This window comes from Mirounga angustirostris, unplaced genomic scaffold, assembly GCF_029215605.1.
Source record: "Mirounga angustirostris isolate CCGP_5_RB_7025 unplaced genomic scaffold, mMirAng1.0.hap1 SCAF_16, whole genome shotgun sequence".
NCBI lineage: Eukaryota > Metazoa > Chordata > Mammalia > Carnivora > Phocidae > Mirounga > Mirounga angustirostris.
This window is the reverse complement of record NW_026991724.1, coordinates 47,677,879-47,686,595: the sequence shown is the minus strand read 5'-3', so window position 1 is coordinate 47,686,595 and position 8,717 is coordinate 47,677,879. Positions and strand designations below refer to the sequence as shown.

At 49.4% G+C, this 8,717-nt stretch overlaps 1 non-coding gene across 1 annotated transcript; it reads right to left on the bottom strand.

Moving 5' to 3' along the window:
- Positions 1 to 4,924: 4,924 nt before the first annotated feature.
- Positions 4,925 to 4,997, bottom strand: TRNAQ-CUG (transfer RNA glutamine (anticodon CUG)). The gene has a single exon. It is a non-coding gene; the product is annotated as a tRNA-Gln (tRNA).
- Between the last annotated feature and the right edge of the window lie 3,720 nt (positions 4,998 to 8,717).

Genomic DNA, 8,717 nt, shown 5'->3' with positions numbered 1-8,717 from the left:
TAAGGAGAGATTTTCTGCTGGAAGACTATTACAGGAGAGAGAAGAGACTACTGCATGAGACAGGAAACAAGACCAGAATCTGATAACCCAGAAGGATGTTTTCTAGTGAAACAAATTTTTTTACTCCTACTCCTAGATTTGTTGCCCTGGGCAAGTAGAAAGATGGTGATGCCTCTTCTAGAGGCTAGAAAGGAGATTAGGGAACCCATGGGAACCAGAGGTGGGAAGCTGATGGAGCAGGTTTTACGGGAGGTCAAGGAATCAGGAATTCTCATTTGGTTTCATTAAGTTTGAGATGCCTGTTGGCTGTCCCAGAACTAAAGCCCCAATGGACAGAAAGGGTAGAGGTTCGTTTGGGGACCTCCCGGAACTCTCCAGAACAAGGCAAAGGAGGAACTGAGAACTGGCACCTACTTTGTAGCAACAAAGTGTAGGCCAGCCTCCCCACCTCCTCTTCCCCGGTTTCAGGGCACACCCCTTGGATGCAAGAGGCTAGAATCAAGACCAGAGGAGACGGCAGGGAACATGGTGGCCACGTTTTGAGGGACGCGGCTCTGGCCTAGGAGAGAAATTAGAAGACTGCAAAGGTTCTAGGAGTCTAATGTTATAAGATGGCTTAGATTACAAACGTCAACCTTAAAAATAAAACTGCCAGGTATTTTACTAGCAAAATATGGGTTTCTTTGGGAGCAGCAGAGAATTGCAATACAGGGAAAGCAGGCTATGGCAAAATCACAGATAGGCAAATCCAGAGAACACAGCGGAGGTATGCTCTTTTATAGAGGAAGAAGTGGGGCGTTGGAAAGGCTGTTTAAACAAAAAGTCCATTTGAGCACAATGGGAGTTGGAAGTAGAGTGGCTTCTCATTGGCTGGTTGTGACTGTCTGTCATTAGCTGGGCTATTGGGGTGGGGAGGAGCCAAGCCTTCCTTTCTTCCTCCATAGTATCCATGGGCAAGGTTCTTCTCTTCCTGTTGGATTTGTGATTGACTTTGAGTGGTAGGGCGTGACCTCTCTCTGTCCAACCTCCTGACTCCCATTTTATTTTATTTTATTTTTTAAAGAATTTATTTATTTATTTGACAGAGAGAGAGATAGCGAGAGCAGGAACACAAGCAGGGGGAGTGGGAGAGGGAGAAGCAGGCTTCCCGCCGAGCAGGGAGCCTGATGTGGGGCTCGATCCCAGGACCCTGGGATCATGACCTGAGCTGAAGGCAGACGCTTAACGACTGAGCCACCCAGGCACCCTCCTGACTCCCATTTTAGTGAGGTTGCCCTTTATTCATTTTTACACAAGATCCTGTAGATAAGAAAACTTCCAAGTCCCCAAGATTCTAAAGGTTCCAAGACAAGGCTTAACCACTACCCTGGTAATAAACTTCAAGCCCCAAATGGTGGCTGCCATTGCCCTTCAGAATCTGTCCACTGGCTGCTAAGTTTGACATCACCTTGGCCCACTCTGTTCTCTGCTCATGAAACTCCACTCACACTGGCCTTCTTTCAGTTTCTTGAACACCAAAGCCAGCCTCAGGGCCTTTGCACTAGCTCTCGGCCTGAAATGTTTGGCCTGGAGATTGAGGTTGGCTCATTTTCTGTTCCCAGCTCAAGGCCAGTTCCCTCTAGAAGACACTTTCCCAGACCACACAAACGGAATTAGCTCTCTCTCCCAATCCCAGACCCTGCTTTAATTCATTAAATAAGGCATTTAATAAATATTAAACAAGTTTTTAAAGCACTTACCATGGTGCCTGGCATATAGGAAGCTTTCAATGTGTTTGTTAAACATGTAAAAATTTTCTTCATAGCCTCTATCACTACCTGAAAGCATGTTATATATGCATTTGCATTTTTATTCTGCCTTCCCCTACCAGAATGTTCTCTCCAGGAAGGGCAGGGACTTCTGTCTGGTTCACAGATATATTCCCAGTGTCTGGCACACAGTAGATGTCCAATAAATATTTTGTTAAATGAATGAATACAATTTGTTAGTCTCTCAAATTTGTGTAAAGAGCAATCAAGGTCTCCAAATTCTCGAGTCTAAAGACCAAAGAAGTCTGGTTCCCAATATAGATTTCACAGTAACAGAATCATCTCTGGTGGATCCTGGTCTCTCTTTACCCTGGGCGGCCGACAACTGACCCCTCTCCCCTACCAGCTACTTCTCATCAGACACCCTCTGATCTGGGCTGGGTGAGGCTGAAGCATGACCCTCTTTAAATTTAGCTCCTACCATGTATTTTCTTAGATCACTCTACAGGCCGCCATCCCCAGGGATCCAGCAGGCTGAGTGGTGGGTGGGTTCTGGAAATTGCTGGGTGTGTGTGTGTGTGTGTGTTTATTTTGCTTGGGATCCTCCAAGCCTTATGGTTCTAGAACTTGTGTGGGGATAAGCCATGACCTGCCTGGTGTTTGGCCCATGTGCCTTCCCCCCGACTTTCTCTCCTCACAGCCCTTCCCTCCCTCAAAGCTGCCCCACCCAGCACCGAGAACTGGGCAAAAGGAGAAGTTAAAGATGAGTCTTGCTTTCTTCCTGGCACCCCTGCCCTCATGCTTCCCTAGATTCTAAGAGCATCCTTGGCTGTGAGTAACATCAGGGAATGGACAGTCACAGGAAGCAAAGCAGCAATATTCGTTAATCTGTTAAGGAACAGAAATTCAGCTGAGTGAATTTTAAAGCTCTAATTGGCCTTATTAAATGATTCATCAATCTGGCAGCATCCCATCTAGCAAATAAAGGGGCACTCCAAGGAAATGTACAAAATGGAAGGTTTTTACAGGAGGTGGGGCAAGAAAGTTATTAGCATCGTTACATTGTTTGGGAAAAGCAAGGGTCTTACCGTGCAGATTACCTCATCTTTCTTTGGGGACTGGAGAGGGTCCAAGTGGCCAACTCGTGGCGCTCATTGAAAAATTCCTGACTGACAGGGTAAGTCTACATTTTTGGGGGAGGTTGAAACTGCAGTTAGATTAAGTATCAAGCCCTGGTTTAGGAACTTAGTCTAAATGACACCACTTGGAGGGCGCCTGGGTGGCTCAGATGGTTAAGCGTCTGCCTTCGGCTCAGGTCATGATCCTGGAGTCCCGGGATCGAGTACCGCATTGGGCTCTCTGCTCAGCGGGGAGCCTGCCTCTCTCTCTCTCTGTCTCTTATGAATAAATAAATAAAATCTTAAAATGACACCACTTGGAGCCTTTGTGTGTGTGGTTTTTTGTTTTTTGGTTTGTTTGTTTTGTTTGTTTTTTAAGTAAGTTCTCTGCCCAACATGGAGCTTGAACTCAGGACTCCAGAGATCAAGAGTCACATGCTCTACCAACCGAGCCAGCCAGGTGCCCCCTTGTGGTTTTCTTTTTCACAACTCTTCTACTGCTGTCCCCTCACCCCCTCCCTAGATCCCATTCCTCCTCCACAGCAGCCCACCCACTGTTTTTGCATACCTTCTACGTGCCATAACCTGTGGGGAGCAGGAGGGGTGCGGGGGAGATGGGATGGTGTTGATGGTAAAAAAAAGTAAGGCACTGCTCCCACAAATTCGCATCAGGAAGGCAGCCAAAAGATGAGCAAAATAAAATTGCAGGTCTTCGTGATTATCCTTGCTCCCTCTTCTCCTTGTCTGTATCCATTTATCAGTGGGTTCCATACCCGCCAGCCCTTTCTTCTGTTTTAAAGATAACTATTTCAAGGGACACCTGGGTGGCTCAGTCAGTTAAGCATCTGCCTTTGGCTCAGGTCATGATCCCAGGGTCCTGGGATCGAGCCCCACATCGGGCTCCCTGCTGAGGCATCTCCCTCTGCCTGCCACTCCCCCTGCTTGTGCTCTCTCTCTCTCTCTCCCCCTGACAAAGGAATAAATGAGATCTTTTTAAAAATAAAAAAATTATTTCAGGGGTGCCTGGGTGGCTCAGTCGTTAAGCGTCTGCCTTAGGCTCAGGTCATGATCCCAGGGTCCTGGGATCGAGCCCCGCATCGGGCTCCCTGCTCTGCGGGAAGCCTGCTTCTCCCTCTCCCACTCCCCGTGCTTATGTTCCTTCTCTAGCTTTATCTCTCTCTGTCAGGTAAATAAATAAAATCTAAATAAATAAATAAATAAATAAATAAATAAATAAATAAATAAATAAAAATAAAAATAAAAAAATTATTTCAAACACAGAGACAGGACAGGTTTAGAGGAATTGTCAGCTGAATGCAACAATGCTAAGCCATGTGTGCACATGCACTTTTATTATATCCTGACATTTTAACCATTTATTTATTTAGAGAAATAAAATAATCCCAAGTGAGGTGGGGTCTCTTGTACCCCCTGCCAGATGTCATATTCCTCCCTCCCTCCCTCCCTCCCCCAGGGCACCGCTCTCTTATAGTTAATAATATCTCTATGCCTGAGATACCTTTTTAGTTTTTATCTTTTACTACATATCTGTGCATCCACATACCACATTTGGGAAAGCATTCCTTTGCAGGTTTAAAAACTGGCCTTTCGGGCGCCTGGGTGGCTCAGTTGGTTAAGCGACTGCCTTCGGCTCAGGTCATGATCCTGGAGTCCCGGGATCGAGTCCCGCATCGGGCTCCCTGCTCAGCAGGGAGTCTGCTTCTCCCTCTGACCCTCCCGACCCTCCCCCCTCTCATGCTCTCTCTCTCTCAGTCTCTCTCTCAAATAAATAAGTAAAAATCTTAAAAAAAAAAAACAACTGGCCTTTCTTCTTCACTTTTTGAGATTTGTTCATACCCATACATGCGGCTCTGGTTCATTTGTTTTAACTCCTGGGAGGTATTTCAGGGAATGGCTTTGTTGCAGAGTCTCCATCCATTTCCCCCTTGGATTAATTTCCGGGGTATTTCAGTTTTCCCTCTTACAGACAACACTGCATCTGTCACTTAGTTGAGAAGTTCCTCATTTCATCTTATTTATTTTTTTAAGTAATCTCTACACCCAATGTGGGACTCGAACTCACAACCTCGAGATCCAGAGTCACATGCTCTACCAACTGAGCCAGCCAGGCACCCTGATAACTTCCTCATTTCTAATGTCCAGTCATGGGGGTCTGGTTCCTTAAGCCTACAGCGTTTGATCTCACTCCACCTCCTCCTGTCCTCCCCTCTCCAGTCCACCCCAGTCCCCTACCAGAGCTCCAGGCTCCCCAGGCTCTCCTTCCTTCTTCTCTTTCCACTCTCCACTTGAAGCTGGGGGCCTTAAAACTGCACGTCTGTGATCACGTGCCTGACACTGGATGTACCCCCAAGCCCAGAGCTGGACAAGGGTGGGAACAGGGCATCTTCCTCACCCCTGAGCGCCCTGCCTGCCGGGGCACCTGACCGGGAAGACACATTAAGTGAGATGAAAATGTCCCAGTTTCAGCAGCTGGCTTTGGAATTCTCATAGGGCAAGAAGTGTCTTGGGGTAGGAAAAAATATGTGGCTCAGCCGGTTGGTGGAGGGCAGTGTCTTAAGAACTGATTGGCTGGAGCCAGGGCAGCAAGGGAGTGGCTTAGAGGTTTTGCATTCCTGGCTCAGTCGGTAGAGTATAGGACTTTTGATCTGGTCCTGAGTTCAAGCCCCAAATAGAGCTTACTCAACAACAACAACAACAACAACAAAAGGAACAGGAAATGTTCGGGGAGGTGGTGCGGTGTGGGAGGAGGACAGGGAGTTTTGGAGGGAACTTCTGGGACCAGGAGTCAGCTGAATGCAGCTCTGCCCTGCGGCTGCCATATCTCTGTGTGGTTTCAGCCAAGTTAAACCTCTCGGTTTTCCCCACTGGTAAATGCGCTCCTAACTGCACCTACCTCCCAAGGATGTAGTACCGATCAAATGTCATAATGGTGCTAGTCTGCACCGAATCCTGCACACAACACACAACTTTTTGGTAAGCCCGTGAGAGGAGGGACTGGGCAGCCTTTAAAGTCCTGACCCCTCACTCCTCCCAACCCCTGGCTGGGTTAAGGAATCCCCTTTGAGCGCCTCCAACAAAAGGCACGAATCCTGTTAACCTCACATTACTGCTTTGAGGGAGGTGCTAAAATATTCCCCACCTCAGACGAGGAAATGGGGGCAGAAGAAAGTTCTATTACCTGCTCCAGGTCACACAGCTCTTAAGCACCTGCTGTTCTGGGTTGTTTCTCCACTCCTGCCCTTCCTTCCCTGTCCCCTCTCTGGGTTTGAGAGGACTGTTTCGCTCCATCCCTACTCCCAGTCTGCACGGTACAGACCGGTCGCTCTGCGTGGTGATGAAGAAATGAATGAGTGAGCCCCGCTCTGACGCCCACCCTTTCCATATCCTGGTGGGACCCCAAACGGCTGCACCCCCATCTGCTCGCGTCCTCCCTCCGCCGCTCCACCAGGGGGCGCCCTCTGCCCCACAGGTTACTGCTTTGGGTTGGAGGCGAGGGGGGTGAGGAGAACCCGAGAGGAACTGACCTCTCCCTGTCTTCCTATTCACTTGCCCTGTGTGGCCAGGAGCTACGTGGGTTCGAATCCCGCGCTGGCCTTGAGCTCTATGACCTTGGGCGGGCGACTTGACCTCCCTCGTTCTAGTTCTCAGTAGGATGGGAACGGTATATTAGTGCCTCCCTCAGAAGCTGAAGGGCATCACCTGGTTAATGACTAACCCTGGCAGACAGCCAGCAGGGTGCCACACTTTGCTGCTATCTTGCTCTGGGTGTTTGCTATGAGCCGGGCGTGGTGCCCAAACCGCAGGACGGCCAGCCCAAACGCAGTGCCTTTATCTCCTATAATTTTTCGTACATAGTCAATTATACACGTAGTAGAGGATTATGGGCTCATAAAAATTTCCAAGACTACAGAAAAAGAAGGCCCCTCCTTTTTTAAAAGATTTTATTTATTTATTTTTGCGAGACAGAGCATAAGCTGGGGGAGGGGCAGATGGAGAAGGAGAGGCAGACTCCCCGCTGAGCAGGGACTCCCCCCCCCCCCCCATGCGGGGCTTGATCCCAGGACCCTGGGATCGTGACCTGAGCTGAAGGCAGACGCTTAACTGACTGAGCCACCCAAACGCCCCACGAAGTCCCTTTATCCCTTCAGCTCCTCGCTCCTTGTTCCTACCCCAGTTGTGAGGAGTTCCTAAAGTCACTGATGTTCTTAGTTCACCTGCAAGAACCAGCCTGGCCTGGTTCCATTGCTTTCTATCTTCCCACAAAGTGAGACCCACCCTTGGAGAGCTGACAAAAGGTGGGGCCCAGGGTCATGGGGTTACTGGCTCCTGGTGTTACTTTGGGGAAGTCACATTCCCCTATGTGCACCCGTGTCTCCAAATCTGTAGTAAATTCCATCTGCATGTAATCCCCTGTTTTATTTCAACTTGCTCTAGCTTCCAGAATAAGTGGAGGCAATGAGAAGGTGAGGATGCAGAAGGCCCCTCTGCCCGTGCCAGATGCTGGAGGCCCTGGAGACCCCAGGCCTCAGTTCGTTACATCCAGAGTGGATGCCAGCCAGCTCTGTGTCCAGGCCTGGCTGGGTGATGCTGGGGTCACAGTGGGGACAGAGGCAGCCCTGCCGTCATGGAGCTCAGTGGGAGGACAGTTCAGTCACCATTTACTGCCCAGTGTGATCAGGACTGGATTGGGGAGCACAGGGGACTGTGGGAACCCAGAGTAAGTGCCTGCTAGCCTGGGCAGAGGGTGGCGTCAGGGAGGGCTTCCCAAAATTAGGGCATATGTGAATCCAAAGAATGAGTAGAGGAAGATCATGGGCAAGAGTGTTCCCTGCAGAGGGAACAGCCTGTTGGGAGGTTCAGAGGGTGGTGCAGGGGATTAGAGGAACTCGGGGTTGTGATTGATGATTCCAGCACAGTGTGTTGGGGAGCAGGCAGGGCAGTTGGTTTTTCACCTCCGGGGAGGGCAGGGCTTGGGCGGAAAGAGGGAGTGAACATTCTAGGTGGGGAAACAGCCTGTCCTGAGACCTGAGCGGTAGCCTGGAGGCCCAACAAGGCCTTTGTGGCTGGAGTGGGAAGGGAACAGGCAGGGGCCAGATGATACCAGATCTGGGCAGCAGGCATAGGTTTGGGGGTCCTTAGTGAAGAGGCTGCTTTTAGGCAACAGGCTTGAGCAATGGAAATTTTAGCAAGGCAAAAGGGCCCACACAGTGACTACTGAGCTAATGCCAACAAGCTCATTAAGCCATAGGCCCTAACCGACCAATGGGCTACTTAAAACCAGGCACAGTTCCTAAGATTACCAGAAAAAGGGAAAATTCCATACGTTCCCATACTCCTCCATTCGGCCCTATAACTATAGCCCCTCGCCACTGCCACGTGGCACAGTCTCTTTTTCTGTCCTACCCGCTCCTCCCTTGCAGTATATTCAATAACTTCTAACCCCTTTGTTCTGCCTGAGGTGAATTCTTTCACTGCCTGCATCGGGATGCCCCACACTTAGTGGACAGAGGTGGCATTCGAAGCCTCAGAATGGCTGGACTCACCAGGAGAGAGAGAGAGAGAGAGAGAGAGACCGTGGGTTCTAGCCCCCAGGAATCCCAGCTTTTGGAGGTGGGTCAGAGGAGGAAGGGGGATCAAGGAACTGACGATGAGGGCCCGGGAGAGAAGGCCACCTGCCACCACCAGCAAGAGGAAGCACAGGTTCTCAACTGACTCCCCTTCAGAATTTGTATTTTGTAATATTTTTCAAAAATAATGTGTGGCTAATATTTATTTTGCATTCAAATTTCTCAGGACTTTGTGCCAGCCTTGGAGATCCCTGGAGATGCTT